The following is a 13,896-nucleotide window of genomic DNA, read 5'->3' as shown; positions in this document are numbered from 1 at the left end:
AATTACCTGAAGCGTGACCTTGGACAAGTCACTAAACTTCTCCTCATCTGTAAAATGGGCATTAAGACTGCGAGCCCCATGTGGGCTAGGGAGTGTGTCCAACCTGATTAATTTGTATCTATCTACCCCAGCACATAGAACAGTGCTTGACACATAATAACTCCTTAACAAATACAATAATGGTAATGATGATGGAAGAATAATGGAACTTTCTTCACCACAGTATAACTGTGTTTCTGTGTAATGTTTTTCACAAGCTAGGGCAAGTAGATTTGGGGTAGGAAGAAAAGGTTGTGAGGATGAATGTAGTGGCAATAAAGGAGTGATGTTGCTAGGCTTTGCAGCCTCTGGCTGCACCCTCATTGTAGGGTGCAGACCTTCATACTTCGGTGTTTGTGCCACCTCCTAGTAAGATAGCAATTAATGGCCAGGGGGTAAAACATTCTGCTACTGCTCTTGGCTAAGGAACTCTAAACTTGGGACCTTTGGTTCACTTACAAAGATACTTAGGAGAAGCACTGTGGCCTAGTGGAAAAGGCATGGTCCTGAGAGTCATAGGACTTGAGTTCTAATCCCAGCTCCACTATTTGCCTGCTGTGTGATCTTAGGCAAGTCACTTAACTTCTCTGTGACTCCTTTACCTCATCTGACAAATGGGGATGAAGGCTGTGAACCCTGTGTGGGCCATGGACTTATTCATTCATTCATTCAATTCATTCAATCGTATTTATTGAGCACTTACTGTCTGCAGAGCACTGTACTAAGCACTTGGGAAGTAGAAGTCAGCAACGTACAGAGACGGTCCCTACCCAACAATGAGCTCACTAGTCTACCAACTCTATCACACTATATTCTTCCAAGAGCATAGAACAGTTCTCTTCACAGAGTGAATGCTCAGTACATACTACTGATTGATTGATTGAAGTAAGGGGTTGGAACGTATGGCTCCTGTCTCATCACATGTTCCAATTTCCTGTTGGAAATGTAACCATTCTCTATGTCTTGTTCACATTTCTCAGATCATGGCCAACCTCACCATGGTGACGGGATTCCTCCTGCTGGGATTCTCGGAGGTCCGGGAACTGCAGCCCAACCTGCTTAGCTTATATCTACCCAGGGCTTCCCTCTCAGGGTTGTACCTAGAGAGTTTCCCGTACTCTACTAGATTCGATTATGGGAAGGAGAGTCAAGCAGAGGCATATCCATTCCATTCCTAGCTTGGACAGTGGTTAGCGAGAGGAAGGTAATCTGCTACGAGTCAAAACTCACCTTTCCCGGGCAACAGAACCATGGGTGAGAGTCGAGGGCAGAGACTCGAGTTTACTGTGCGGAAGAAGGCAATGCTATTTTTTACCAAGAAACCTCTATGAATACAGTACCAGAACAATTGCAAATGAAGGTGGGAAGTTCTGGAGAGATGTGTTCATGGCGTCGCTATGGGTCGAAGATGACTCAACAGCATAAGGCAAGACTCCAGCGCTTAGTACAGTGCCTGACACATAGTAAGTACTTAGCAAATACCACAGAAGAAAAAGATACCATTAGAGCTTATCTCTTCCTCATTTTTACCCACATTTTATCAAACACAGCTATCCACTGAACAAGTGGTTGGCAGTAGTGGGTAGGAGAGAGCTCTGTGGAAGGAGATCCAGTCCCCGCCCTTGAGTAACGTACAGTCTGCCACATTGCTTATCCAAAGGCCAGTCTCAAAATTCAAATGACGGATGATATGCAAAAGCTGGAGGATTAAGATTCCCTTGCTGATACAAATGTCTAATAATGAAAATAACTTCCTTTGTTCCCTTTAGAAAAGTATTCTTTCTACTATTTCCATGTTCGAGTGGGGGTGGGGGAGGATCTTTTATCACACATTTGGAAATTGTGAAAGTCCATTATCTCTTTCTAAAAATCCAAGGTCTTTACTATATGCATGTCATTATCAAATAAAAACCAGAAGAAACAAATCGGAATTACTATTATCTTACATCCCAAGGACACTGCACTCATTGAACTCCAGAAAGAAGAATGCTGGGCATCTACTCTAAGGGCGTCTCAATTGATAGAACAGAACTGAGTGCTGATTTGTTTTCATCCCTAGTTGGAGAAGTAACTTTAACCAATAAATCAATAGGTTAATTGCATGTTTACTGTGTGCAGAGCACTGTTGGAAGCATTGGAGAAGCAATATGGTGTAGTGAGTAGAGCACAGACCTGAAGGTCAGAAGGTTATTCATTCAGTCAGTTGTATTTATTGTGGACTTTGCAGACTAAGCCCCCCTGTATCCTCAGCTCCCCCACCCTCCCCAGCTCTGCACACAGTAAGTGCTCAATAAATACAACTGAATGATTGAATGAAAGTACTAAGCACTTGGGAGAATACACTATACCAATCAACACCCATTCCCTGTCCACAAGGAGCTTGGTTCTAATCCTAGCTCTACCACTTGTCTGCTGTGTGACCTTGGGAAAGCCACTTCACTTCTCTGTGCCTCAATCACCTCATCTGTAAAATGGAGATTGAGACTGTGAGCCCCACATGGGAGAGGGACTGTGTCCAATCCGATTTGCCTGTATCACTCCAGCACTTAGTATAGTGTCTGGCACACAGTAAATGCTTAACAAATACCACAATTATTCCTGTACTAAACATTTGGGAACCTCTCAGAGTCGCACCTGGAGAGTTTCCAGTATTCTACCAGTCTCAACTACGGGAAGGAGAGTCGAGCAAAGGCATTTCCATTCCTAGCTTGGGCAGTGGCTAGTGAGTGGAAGGCAATCTGCTACAAGTTAAAACTCACCTGTGCTGGGCACCAGTGGCATGGGAGACAGTCTAGGTCGAAAACTCCTCCTCCTTCCTCTCCCCCTCGTCCTCCTCTCCATCCCCCCATCTTACCTCCTTCCCTTCCCCACAGCACATGTATATATGTATATATGTTTGTACATATTTATTACTCTATTTATTTATTTATTTTACTTGTACATATCGATTCTATTTATTTTATTTTGTTAATATGTTTGGTTTTGTTCTCTGTCTCCCCCTTCTAGACGGTGAGCCCACTGTTGGGTAGGGACTGTCTCTATATGTTGCCAACTTGTACTTCCCAAGCGCTTAGTACAGTGCTCTGCACACAGTATGCGCTCAATAAATATGACTGATTGATTGATTGACTCACGTATACTGCGTGGAATGAGGCAATGGTAAACCACTTCCATGTTTTTACCAAGAAAACTCTCTGGTTACACTATCAGGATGATTGCATATGGAGGTGGGGCATTCTGGGAGAGATGTTTCCATGGAGTCGTTATGGGTCGGACACGATTCGACAACATGAGACAACAACAACAACAACAAATGTTTCGGGAGAGCACCATACAACAGAATTGGTAGACATGTTCCCTGCCCACAAAGAGCCTACAGGCTAGAAGGGAAGACAGAGATTAAAATAAATTACGCGTATGTACGTAAGTGCTGTGTGGCGAAGTTGGGAGTGAATGTCAAGTGCTTAAAAAAGGGGACAGATCGAAGTGCAAAGGTGAAACAGGAGGGAGAGGGAACAGAGGAAATGAGGGCTGAGTTAGGGAAGGTCTCTTGGAGGAGATGTGATTTTAATAAGGCTTTGAAGGTAGGGAGAGGGGTGTTCTGTTGGATATGGAGGGAGAGGAGTTCCAGGTCAAAGAGAAGATGAGAGAAGATTCTATTTATTTTGTTAAAGATGTGCATGGATCTTTAATTCTATTTGTTCTGAGAATTTTGACACCTGTCTACATGTTTTGTTTTGTTGTCTCTGTCCCCCTTCTAGACTGTGAGCCCGTTGTTGGGTAGGGACCGTCTCTTTATGTTGCCGACTTGTACTTCCCAAGCACTTGGTACAGTGCTCTGCACACAGTAAGCACTCAATAAATACGATTGAATGAATGAATGTGGACAAGAGATCGGTGGAGAGCTAGAGGAGGTCGAGGTATAGTGAGTAGGCTGGCGTCATAGGCGTGAAGTGACTGGGCTGTGTTGTGCTGACTTTCCCACTCTGAAGTTAAAGAATCAGAGATTGAATGCCTTGGTGAAAATATCTTCAGCTCTTACAGGTACAGGTTTTGCAACTTGACAGGCTCAAAGATAATTTCTATGCAGAATTGAAATAGTTCAGATATTCTGTGCTTCAAGAGTGTTAAAGAAACATTCTATATTGATTTCTATCCTCTTTTCCTTTTATAGCCCTTGGCATAAAAATACCTTCATTTTAAAAACACAAATTTGCAGCTACTCCCCAATTTGTAAGGCCCTTTGATATTCTAAAGAAAATACACATTTTCTTAGTTCCGGGGAGGAAAATAAAATTGGAAAGGAGCTGCTGCTCTTTCCCAAGCTATTTTGAGAATGAAAGCTCGGTTCAGTTGAACACTGTGATTTAAAGAATTTTTTTTTCTCCCTGACATTGGTTCAAACTTGAAGAAGTCAATTTATTCTTAACAGTCAGTGCTTTATTGTATTGGGTTTTGCAAAGGTTTATTTCCCCAATTCCTCCCAAGCATGTTCGACTGAAATTGCAATGGCTTTAAAATGAGAAACAGCTGTTACATATCGCATTGTCCTTCATGTTTTAAGATGAGACCGATGAGACTTTGGATCCTGCGTGTGTGAGAGTAACTGTTCTGAGAAGGCCAATAGAAGACCAACCTATCCTCCTGAACTGATTTCACAACCAGTCCGTTTTCTGACTGACATTTTTAGCTTCTCTTTAGGGTCTTCGAGCCTGACTCTGGTCTGTAAGCTCATATCTGGACTGTAAGTGTATTGTGGGCAGGGAAGCAGCAGTAGGAGAAGAGAAGCAGTGTTCCCTAGTGTATAGAGCAAAGGCTTGGTAGTCAGAAGGACCCATAATAATAATAATAATGGCATTTATTAAGCGCTTACTATGTGCAAAGCACTGTTCTAAGCACTGGGGAGGTTACAAGGTGACCAGGTTGTCCCACATGGGGCTCACAGTCTTCATCTCCATTTTCCAGATGAGGTAACTGAGGCCCAGAGAAGTTAAGTGACTTGCCCAAAGTCACACAGCTGACATGTGGCAGAGCCGGGATTTGAACCCATGACCTCTGACTCCAAAGCCTGGGCTCTTTCCACTTAGCCACGCTGGACCTGGGTTCTAATCCCAGCTTTGACACTTGAGGGCTGTGTGACCTCGGGCAAGTCACTTAACTTCTTGGTGCCTGTTACCTCATCTGTAAAAATGGGGATTAAGACTGTGAGCCCCACATGGGACAACCTGATTACCTTGTATCTACCCCAGCGCTTAGTACTGTGCTGGGCATACAGTAAACACTTAAAAAAATACCATTGTATTAGCCTCATTCATTCATTCAATAGTATTTATTGAGTGCTTACTGTGTACTAAGAGCACTGTACTAAGCACTTGGGAGAGTAAAATACAATAATAAACAGACGCATTCCCCACCCACAACTGGCTTACTGTCTAGAGGGGGGGATACAGACCTCAATACAAATAAACAAATGGCAGATATGTACATAAGTGCTGCACTTTTTCTCTGAAAAATGCAATTGTCTGTGCGTGACTTTGGTGTTACATCAGCCGTTGCAATGAACTTTTTGTCCTTTGTCATCCATGGAATGGAGGTGGCTTTCCCCAAGGTTTGCAGTGTGAATATTAGCATCCCACTGTTACCCTTCCAGAATGCTTCAGTTTGGTCAGCTATGGCCTCGCATTTATCATTTAGCCTCACCTACAGAGTGCCCCAGTGGCACGGTCCATCTGTTCCTAGAGAGCCAGAGTGAGGATGGGAGAGAATGTCAGCGGCCTGCTCTCCCCTAGGCCATCCGAGCTGATAGATGTTATTTACCTGGACCAGACAGCACAGATTTGTTTAGTGTTCTCTCTCACAACTCTAATCCCGATTTAGAGCTGAATTCAGCAGCAAAAATTCAAGACTGTTTCAAGACGTCCCTTTTTGTGGGTTGGGGACGTCTGGTGAACATCTTACTAAGTTGCTAAAACCCACCCAATTTGACTGAATTTAAAGCTTCCCAATCCAGTCGGAGGTCTAAAGATAAGAAACCTGTTTTGCTGGGAGAAAGATGGAGTGGTAGCTCGGGGTAGGTAGTAATAATAATAAGAATAATGATGGTATTTGTTAATGCTTACTATTCATTCATTCATTTATTCAATCATATTTACTGAGTGCTTACTGTGTGCAGAGCATTGTACTAAGCACTTGGGAAGTACAAGTTGGCAACATAGAGAGACGGTCCCTACCCAACAACGGGCTCACAGTCTAGAAGATAATGATGGCATTTATTAAGCGCTTACTATGTGCTAAGCACTGTTCTAAGCACTTGGGAGGATACAAGGTGATCAGGTTGTCCCACGTGGGGCTCACAGTCTTAATCCCCATTTTACAGATGAGGGAACTGAGGCCCAGAGAAGTGAAGTGACTTGCCCAAAGTCACACAGCTGACAAGTGACAGAGCCAGGATTTGAACCCATGACCTCTGACTCCCAAGCCCGGGCTCTTTCAACTGAGCCACGCTGCTTCGCTATCAACAGACAGCAATTGCAATTAGTGTGAAGCACAAAATCAGAGAAGAGTCAAGCAGGTAGATCAGGATCTTCTAGACTGTAAACCCGTTGTGGGCAAGGATTGCCTCTCTTTACTGCTGAATTGTATTTTCCAAGTGCTTTAGTACAGTGCTCTGCAAACAGTAAGCGCTCAATAAATACGATTGAATGACAGTGAAAGAATGAATCCGTTCAAGGAGCAATAGAAAGCAAGAAGATGCTGTGTGCACTCCAGAAAAACAGTGCGAAAATGGATCCTTCCCAGGGGTCACTATCAGTGGTCTACGCAGCTTGGAGATACTGTTCCCTGGTGATATTACTTTATACATTTCCCAGTTTTCTCTTTTCTTTCCCTTCCCCAACATATCATCCTCAGTTACTGAACCCAGAAGCTACCTTGATAATAATAATAATAACGATGGTATTTGTTAAGCACTTACTATGTGCCAATCACTGTTCTAAGTGCTGGGGTAAATACAAGGTGATCAGATTGTCCCACGTGGGGCTCACAGTCTTCATCCCTATTTTACAGATGAGGGGACTGAGGCCCAGAGAAGTTGAGTGACTTTCCCAAAGTCACACAGCAGACAAGTGGCGGAGCCGGGATTAGAACCTAAGACCTCTGACTCCCAAGCCTGTGCTATTTCCACTAAGCCACACTGCTTCTCCTCCTAAACCCATTTCTGCTCAATAGAGTCCCTCCTGCTTTAAACCCCTTCATCCTTATCCTGGAAAATAACCACTAAACTGCTCTAGGTCTGGGGCTCACGTTCTCAGGGGGCTCACGTACCCCCATTTTACAGATGAGGAGAGTGATGTACAGTTTCATTCATTCATTCAATCGTATTTATCGAGTGCTTACTCTGTGCAGAGCCCTGCACTAAGTGCTTGGAAAGTACAATTTGGCAACAGATAGAGACAATCCCTACCCAACAATGGGTTCACAGTCTAGAAGGGGAGTTTAGGGCTGGGATTCCCAGCGTCAGGGCTCCCAGAGCTCTGGCTCTGGCCCCCAAAGGTGATCAAATACCCCTGGAAACCCTGAAGGAGTTCTTGGGTTAAAGAGTCCCCCAGCAACTCCAGATCCCGATAAGGGCAAGAAGATCCTCAATGCCTGCCCCAGAGTCAGGAGGAGATAGGCCAAACCATTGGTCACACCCCAAAGTAATCAATCAATCAATGATAGTTTGGAGAGTTTACTGTATGCAGAGCACTGTTTTAAGGACCTGGGAGATTACAGTATAACAGAGTTGGTAGACACATTCCCTACCCACAATGAGCCCACACTGAGAAGCGGTGCTGCTCCATGGATAGAGCATGGGCCTGGGAGACAGGAGGACCTGGGTTCTAATCCTGGCTCTCCTGCTTATCTGCTGTGTGACTTTGGGCAAGTCACAGCCTCAGTTACCTCATTTGTAAAATGAGGATTAAGACAGTGAGCCCCATGTGGAACAGGGATTGTGTCCAATCTGGTTACTTTTTATCTTTCCTTCAAAAGCCCAGCCCACACCCTCTGCTTCTCTGCCGCTAGCCTCCTCACTGTGCCTTGTTCATTCATTCAATCATATCTATTGGGCAATTACTATGTGCAGATCACTGTACTCGTTCTCGCCTGTCCTGCCGCCGACCCCAGGCCCACATCCTCCCCCTGGCCCAGAATGCCCTCCCTCTGCAAATCCGCCAAGCTAGCTCTCTTCCTCCCTTCAAAGCCTTACTGAGAGCTCACCTCCTCCAGGAGGCCTTTCCTGACTGAGCCCCCTCCTTCCTCTCCCCCTCCCCATCTCCCCACCCTACCTCCTTCCCCTCCCCACAGCACCTGTATATATGTTTGTACAGATTTATTACTCTATTTTACTTGTACATATTTACTATTCTATTTATTTTATTTTGTTAATATGTTTTGTTCTGTTGTCTGTCTCCCCCTTCTAGACTGTGAGCCCACTGTTGGGTAGGGACCATCTCTATACGTTGCCAACTTGTACTTCCCAAGCGCTTAGTACAGTGTTCTGCACACAGTAAGCGCTCAATAAATACGATTGAATGAATGAATGACTCTACCTCTGTGCTTAGAACAATGCCTGGCATGTAGGAGACACTTAAATACCATAAAAAACCATAAACAGAATAGAGGGGGAATGGAGACATTAATGTAAATAAATCAATTGCGGCTATGTACATTAGTGTTGTGGGGCTGAGGGTGGGGTGAATAAAGGGAGCAAAGACAAATGCAGGGAAGAGGAGTGCCCCATTGAGCTTCAGAGCCCGGAGGAATAACGGCCCAGACCTAGGAGACCACATTCCCTCTGGTCCATCAGGGTCACCCCATCACCCCCTAGATCTGCACTTCTGGAGTTGGCCCCATAGACAACCGTCAAAGCCTTCCCGCTCCCAAACCAACAACCGAGTCCAGTATATCACATCCTGGAGGCAAACCAAACACCAATTTGAGGTGAATACACTCTTTCAGGAATCAAAGAGCTTTTGGAGAAGACGTTTAGCTCATATAGGGGAGCAATTGAAACTACTTCCAAGGTTTCGTTCACCTCATTGTGGCACGGGTCTGAGTGCCCAATTACTGGGCTTCATCTCACTTTTTCTCCATTTCTGTTTATCTGCTCAACACTCCGACAATCACAGGGACTGTGTTTTCATGTCTCCTTTTCCTTCTCCCGCCTGCCCGGAATTTATTTTAGCCTCTGTCCCCACTGATAGATTATGAATTCCTTAAGGGTAGGGAAGGCTCCCAATTCTATTATACTCCCCCAGCTCCCTAGAACAGAACTCTTACACTTGGATCTGTGACCTTTGTTGTTCTCCCCACCCTCAACCCCACAGGGCCTATGTACATATGCATAAATCATATATTATACATTATTTATTTATATTACTGTCTGTCTCCCCCTCTAGACTGTAAGCTCCTTGTGGGCAGGGAATGTGTCTACCAACTCTGTCATAATGTACTCTCCCAAGCACTTTATACAAGGCTCCACACACAGCAAGAGTTCAATAAATACTCAGCATTCAGTAGGTGTTCCATAAATGCTACTGATGGTGATGATTCTGTACACCCAGTTCTTTCCCAGGAAAGGAGAAATGGGATGATTTCATCACACTGTATGAAGAACAGTGAAAGGATATTAAAAAAGAAAAAAACAATCTCACAGGAAGAGCACAAACAAAATTGACATTTCTATTTAAAGCATTTTGAATGCCTTAATGGAGCTCAACAGCTCCGTGAATGTATTTCCCTACTTGGAGAAGGTTTGTAATTAACATGATTCAGAACGGTAAGTTAACAGTGATTATTTTTCCCCATCAGTTTTTAGCTGTCTTGTAATTCTGACCCTTCCATGCAAGGGAAACAATGGAAGGAGGATGACAGTTGTAGGGCTAAAATGAAGAAAATTTCTTTATGATTATTAAATCTAATTACTACTCCTAATTAATTCTAATTGCTGGCAACAAGACACTGGCATTTATTAATCACTTTCATTGTGACAAGCACTGTTTTACGTGCTGTAGGTCGGGGCTTCACATTCTCAGAGGGAGGGAGAACAGGTATTTAATCCCCATTTTACAGGTGGGGAAAGGGAGGCACAGAGAGGCAAAGTGAGTTGTTTAAAGTCACATAGCAGTCAAGAGGCAGAACCAGGTCTTCCCACGCTCTCTCCGTGGCTCCGTGCCATCGTATTAGCTCTCTTTCCATTCCCACCAACTCTGACATATGCGTAAACCATTGTGCAGTAAATCATAGAAGATTCATACCCCACCATATAAAAGACTATACGAGCTTCAGGAAAACTGACTGTAGGTCCTCATTCTGGATGAATCTAAATGACTCAGAGTCACAGAAAAAGCCGAGAGCTGTGTCCAATTGGAATGATCAAATAATACACCCCTGAACATTAGCACCTGCCTGTGTGTGTAAGCCATAAAAGAAAAATCAGGTGGTGTGCCTAGAACAATTTAATAAAATTTAACCCTGCTCTTGGGCTTCTTTTTTGGGGTTGCAATTATAAAATCTGGTTATCTGATTATCCAAATTAATTAGGATGGAAGCTTGAGCAGAAAATTGAGTGTTCAGATTTGCTGAATAAATGCACACCTCTGCAATTGATTTATTTATTTATATTAATGTCCATCTCCCCCTCTAGTCTGCAAGTCCTGTGGGCAGAGAATGTGTCTGTTTGTTATAGTGCACTCTCCCAAGCGCTTAGTACAGTGATGCTGATGATAATGATGGCATTTATTAAGCTCTTACTATGTGCAAAGCACTGTTCTGAGTGCGGGGGAGTTTACAAGGTGATCAGGTTGTCCCACGGGGGGCTCACAGTCTTAATCCCCATTTTACAGAGGAAGGAACTGAGGCACAGAGAAGTTAAGTGACTTGCCTAAAGTCACACAGCTGACAATTGGTGGAGCTGGGATTTGAACCCATGACCTCTGACTCCAAAGCCCTTGCTCTTTCCACTGAACCACACTGCTCAATCAATCAATCAATCGTATTTATTGAGCGCTTACTATGTGCAGAGCACTGTACTAAGCGCTTGGGAAGTACAAATTGGCAACACATAGAGACAGTCCCTACCCAAAAGTGGGCTCACAGTCTAAAAGGGGGACACAGAGAACAGAACCAAACATACCAACAAAATAAAATAAATAGGATAGAAATGTACAAGTGAAATAAATAAATAAATAAATAAATAAATAGAGTAATAAATATGTACAACCATATATACTGCTCTTAATCTGCTACTGGCAGACAGCGATCTGCACACAGTAAGTGCTCAATGAATAGGATAGACTGAATGAATGAATAAATGAATGAAATAGGATCTGGCAACCCCGGGCAGGCATGTAACCTATGATATTTAGCTCTTCAGATTTTTTGGCTCTCCAAATCATTAATTATTCCTTGAGGCAGAAGACTGCACTGACCACTTGGACAAGCACAAGAAGTACAAGACTTGACTGCTGCCCCTGAGGATCTGCTTGACACTGGGACAAGTGGCTTTCTTCTGTATTCGCACTACGCTGATGCTTGACTTCTCTCAGCCCAGTGATTCTTCATTCATTCAATCGAATTTATTGAGCGCTTACTGTGTGCAGAGCACTGTACTAAGCGCTTGGGAAGTACAAGTCGGCAACATATAGAGACGGTCCCCACCCAACAACGGGCTCACAGTCTAAAAGGGGGAGGCAGACAACAAAACAAAGCATGTAGACAGGTGTCAAAATCATCAGAACAAATATAATTGTAGCTATATGCACATCATTAACAAAATAAATAGAATAGTAAATATGCACAGGTAAAATAGAGTAATAAATCTGTACAAACATATGTACAGGTGATGTGGGGAGGGGAGGAGGTAGGGTGGGGGGGATGGGGAGGAGGAGAGGAAAAAGGGGGCTCAGTCTGGGAAGGCCTCTTGGAGGAGGTGAGTTCTCAGTAAGGCTTTGAAGGGAGGAAAAGAGCTAGCTTGGCGGATTTGTGGAGGGAGGGCATTCCAGGCCAGGGGGAGGACATGGGCCGGGGGTCGATGGGGGTCTTATGATGTGTCAAGCACTGGGCTACATGCTGAGGCACAAGAGAATCAGAGAATCAGATCAGAGCCCCCTCCTTCCTCACACAGGGCTTGTTGCTTGAGAGGGAAAAAGAACAGGTATTTTATCCCCATTTTATAGATGAGGAAGCTGAAACCCAGAGAAGGTAAGTGCTCTGCCCAAGGTCACACATCCTGACAAGTGGCAGAGAAGGGACTAAACCCTGAGCCTTCTGATAACCAGTCCTGTGCTCCTTCCAGTAATCACCAAAAGACTCTCGCCCCATACATATCTACCATCAGCCTTTCACTCCTGGCTCTTCCCCCTCTGACTATTGGGGAACTTACTACTAACCAACCTAGCTCTTTGTACCTCAATCTCAGTTATCCCGCCACTGATCCATTGGCCACGTTCTCCTACACACCTGAAACTGGCTCCTCATTCATATCTGACAGTCCACCATTCTCCCCACCTTCAGAACCTTCCCAAAATCACATCTCCTTCAAGAAGCCTTCCCTGACTAAGCCTTTATTTTCACTCTGCTCTCCATTCTGCATGAACTCTGAACTTGACTGTGCATCCTTTAAGCAATTTGATACTCACCCCAGCCCCCCAAATCCTTAAGTAAATATTATTATACTCTTCGATTTTCCCTAATTCTAATCTATTTTAATGTCTGTCTCCCCTTGGATGTTGTAAATGCCTTGTGGGCAGGGAGTTTAGTAACTCTGTTGTGTTGTACTTTCGCAAGTGCTTATTTCAGTACAGTGTGGCCTAATGGATAGAGCACTGGCCTAGGAGTCAGAAGGACCTGGGTTCTAATCCTGGCTCTGCCACTTGCCTGCTGTATGACCTTGGGCAAGTCACTTCACTTCTCTGCTCCTCAGTTCCCTCATCTGTATAATGGGGATTGAGACTGTGAGCCCCACGTGGGACAGAGACTGTGTCCAACCCAATTTGCTTATATCCACCCCAGCACTTAGTACAGTGTCTGGCACATAGTAAAGACTTAACAAATACCACACTTTGTATTATTGTTATTGTTATTATTATTACTAAGTGCTCAATAATAATGGTAATAATGGCGGTATTTGTTAAGTGCTTACTATATGCCAAGCACTGTTCTAAGCACTGGGGTAGATAGAAGGTAATCAGGTTGTCCCATTTGGGGCTCACAGTCTTAATCCCCATTTTACAGATGAGGGACCTGAGGCACAGAGAATTTAAGTGACTTGCCCAAGGTCACACAGCAGACAAGTGGTGGAGTCAGGATTAGAACCCATGACCTCTGACTCCCAAGCCTGTGCTCTTTCCACTGAGCCATGCTGCTTCTCAATGAATACCATTGATTGGCTTGTACCATTCCCTCCAACTGGGATGCCCTTCTCTCCCTGGCTTAAAAGATAAAGTCCTTAAAAACTCCCATATAAAGTCCTTAAAATCTCCCTCTTCCTGGTGGCCTTCTTTGATGAACTTCCCCACCCTCCAACACAGTGACCTCCCCTTACTCACCTAGCACTCTTACGGATTCATTCATTCAATCATATTTATTGAGCGCTTACTGTGTGCAGAGCACTGTACTAAGCGCTTGGGAAGTACAAGTTGGATGCATCTTGTTATTTTTTATTTGGCAATAATTTTATCCATTTGCATTCAATTCCATATGCTTTTAACTACGTGGATATTTATCAACTTATGTCAGTTTGTCTTCCCCATTCAATCACAAGCACTCTGAAGTCTGGGAACACACTGCGCTCTCTCAAGCACTTAGTACAGTGCC

At 44.1% G+C, this 13,896-nt stretch overlaps 2 non-coding genes across 2 annotated transcripts; both read left to right on the top strand.

Annotated features, from left to right (window-relative positions):
• Window positions 1-1,121: 1,121 nt before the first annotated feature.
• On the top strand, window positions 1,122-1,259 carry LOC119930296. The gene has a single exon (XR_005451778.1). It is a non-coding gene; the product is annotated as a small nucleolar RNA SNORA7 (small nucleolar RNA).
• A 1,396-nt stretch (window positions 1,260-2,655) lies between these two features.
• On the top strand, window positions 2,656-2,788 carry LOC119930264. The gene has a single exon (XR_005451746.1). It is a non-coding gene; the product is annotated as a small nucleolar RNA SNORA7 (small nucleolar RNA).
• The last annotated feature ends 11,108 nt before the right edge of the window (window positions 2,789-13,896 follow it).

The sequence above is a fragment of the Tachyglossus aculeatus genome, chromosome 6 (genome assembly GCF_015852505.1).
Source record: "Tachyglossus aculeatus isolate mTacAcu1 chromosome 6, mTacAcu1.pri, whole genome shotgun sequence".
Lineage (NCBI taxonomy): Eukaryota > Metazoa > Chordata > Mammalia > Monotremata > Tachyglossidae > Tachyglossus > Tachyglossus aculeatus.
The sequence above is the reverse complement of the archived record's forward strand: the minus strand, read 5'-3'. Positions and strand labels throughout refer to the sequence as shown.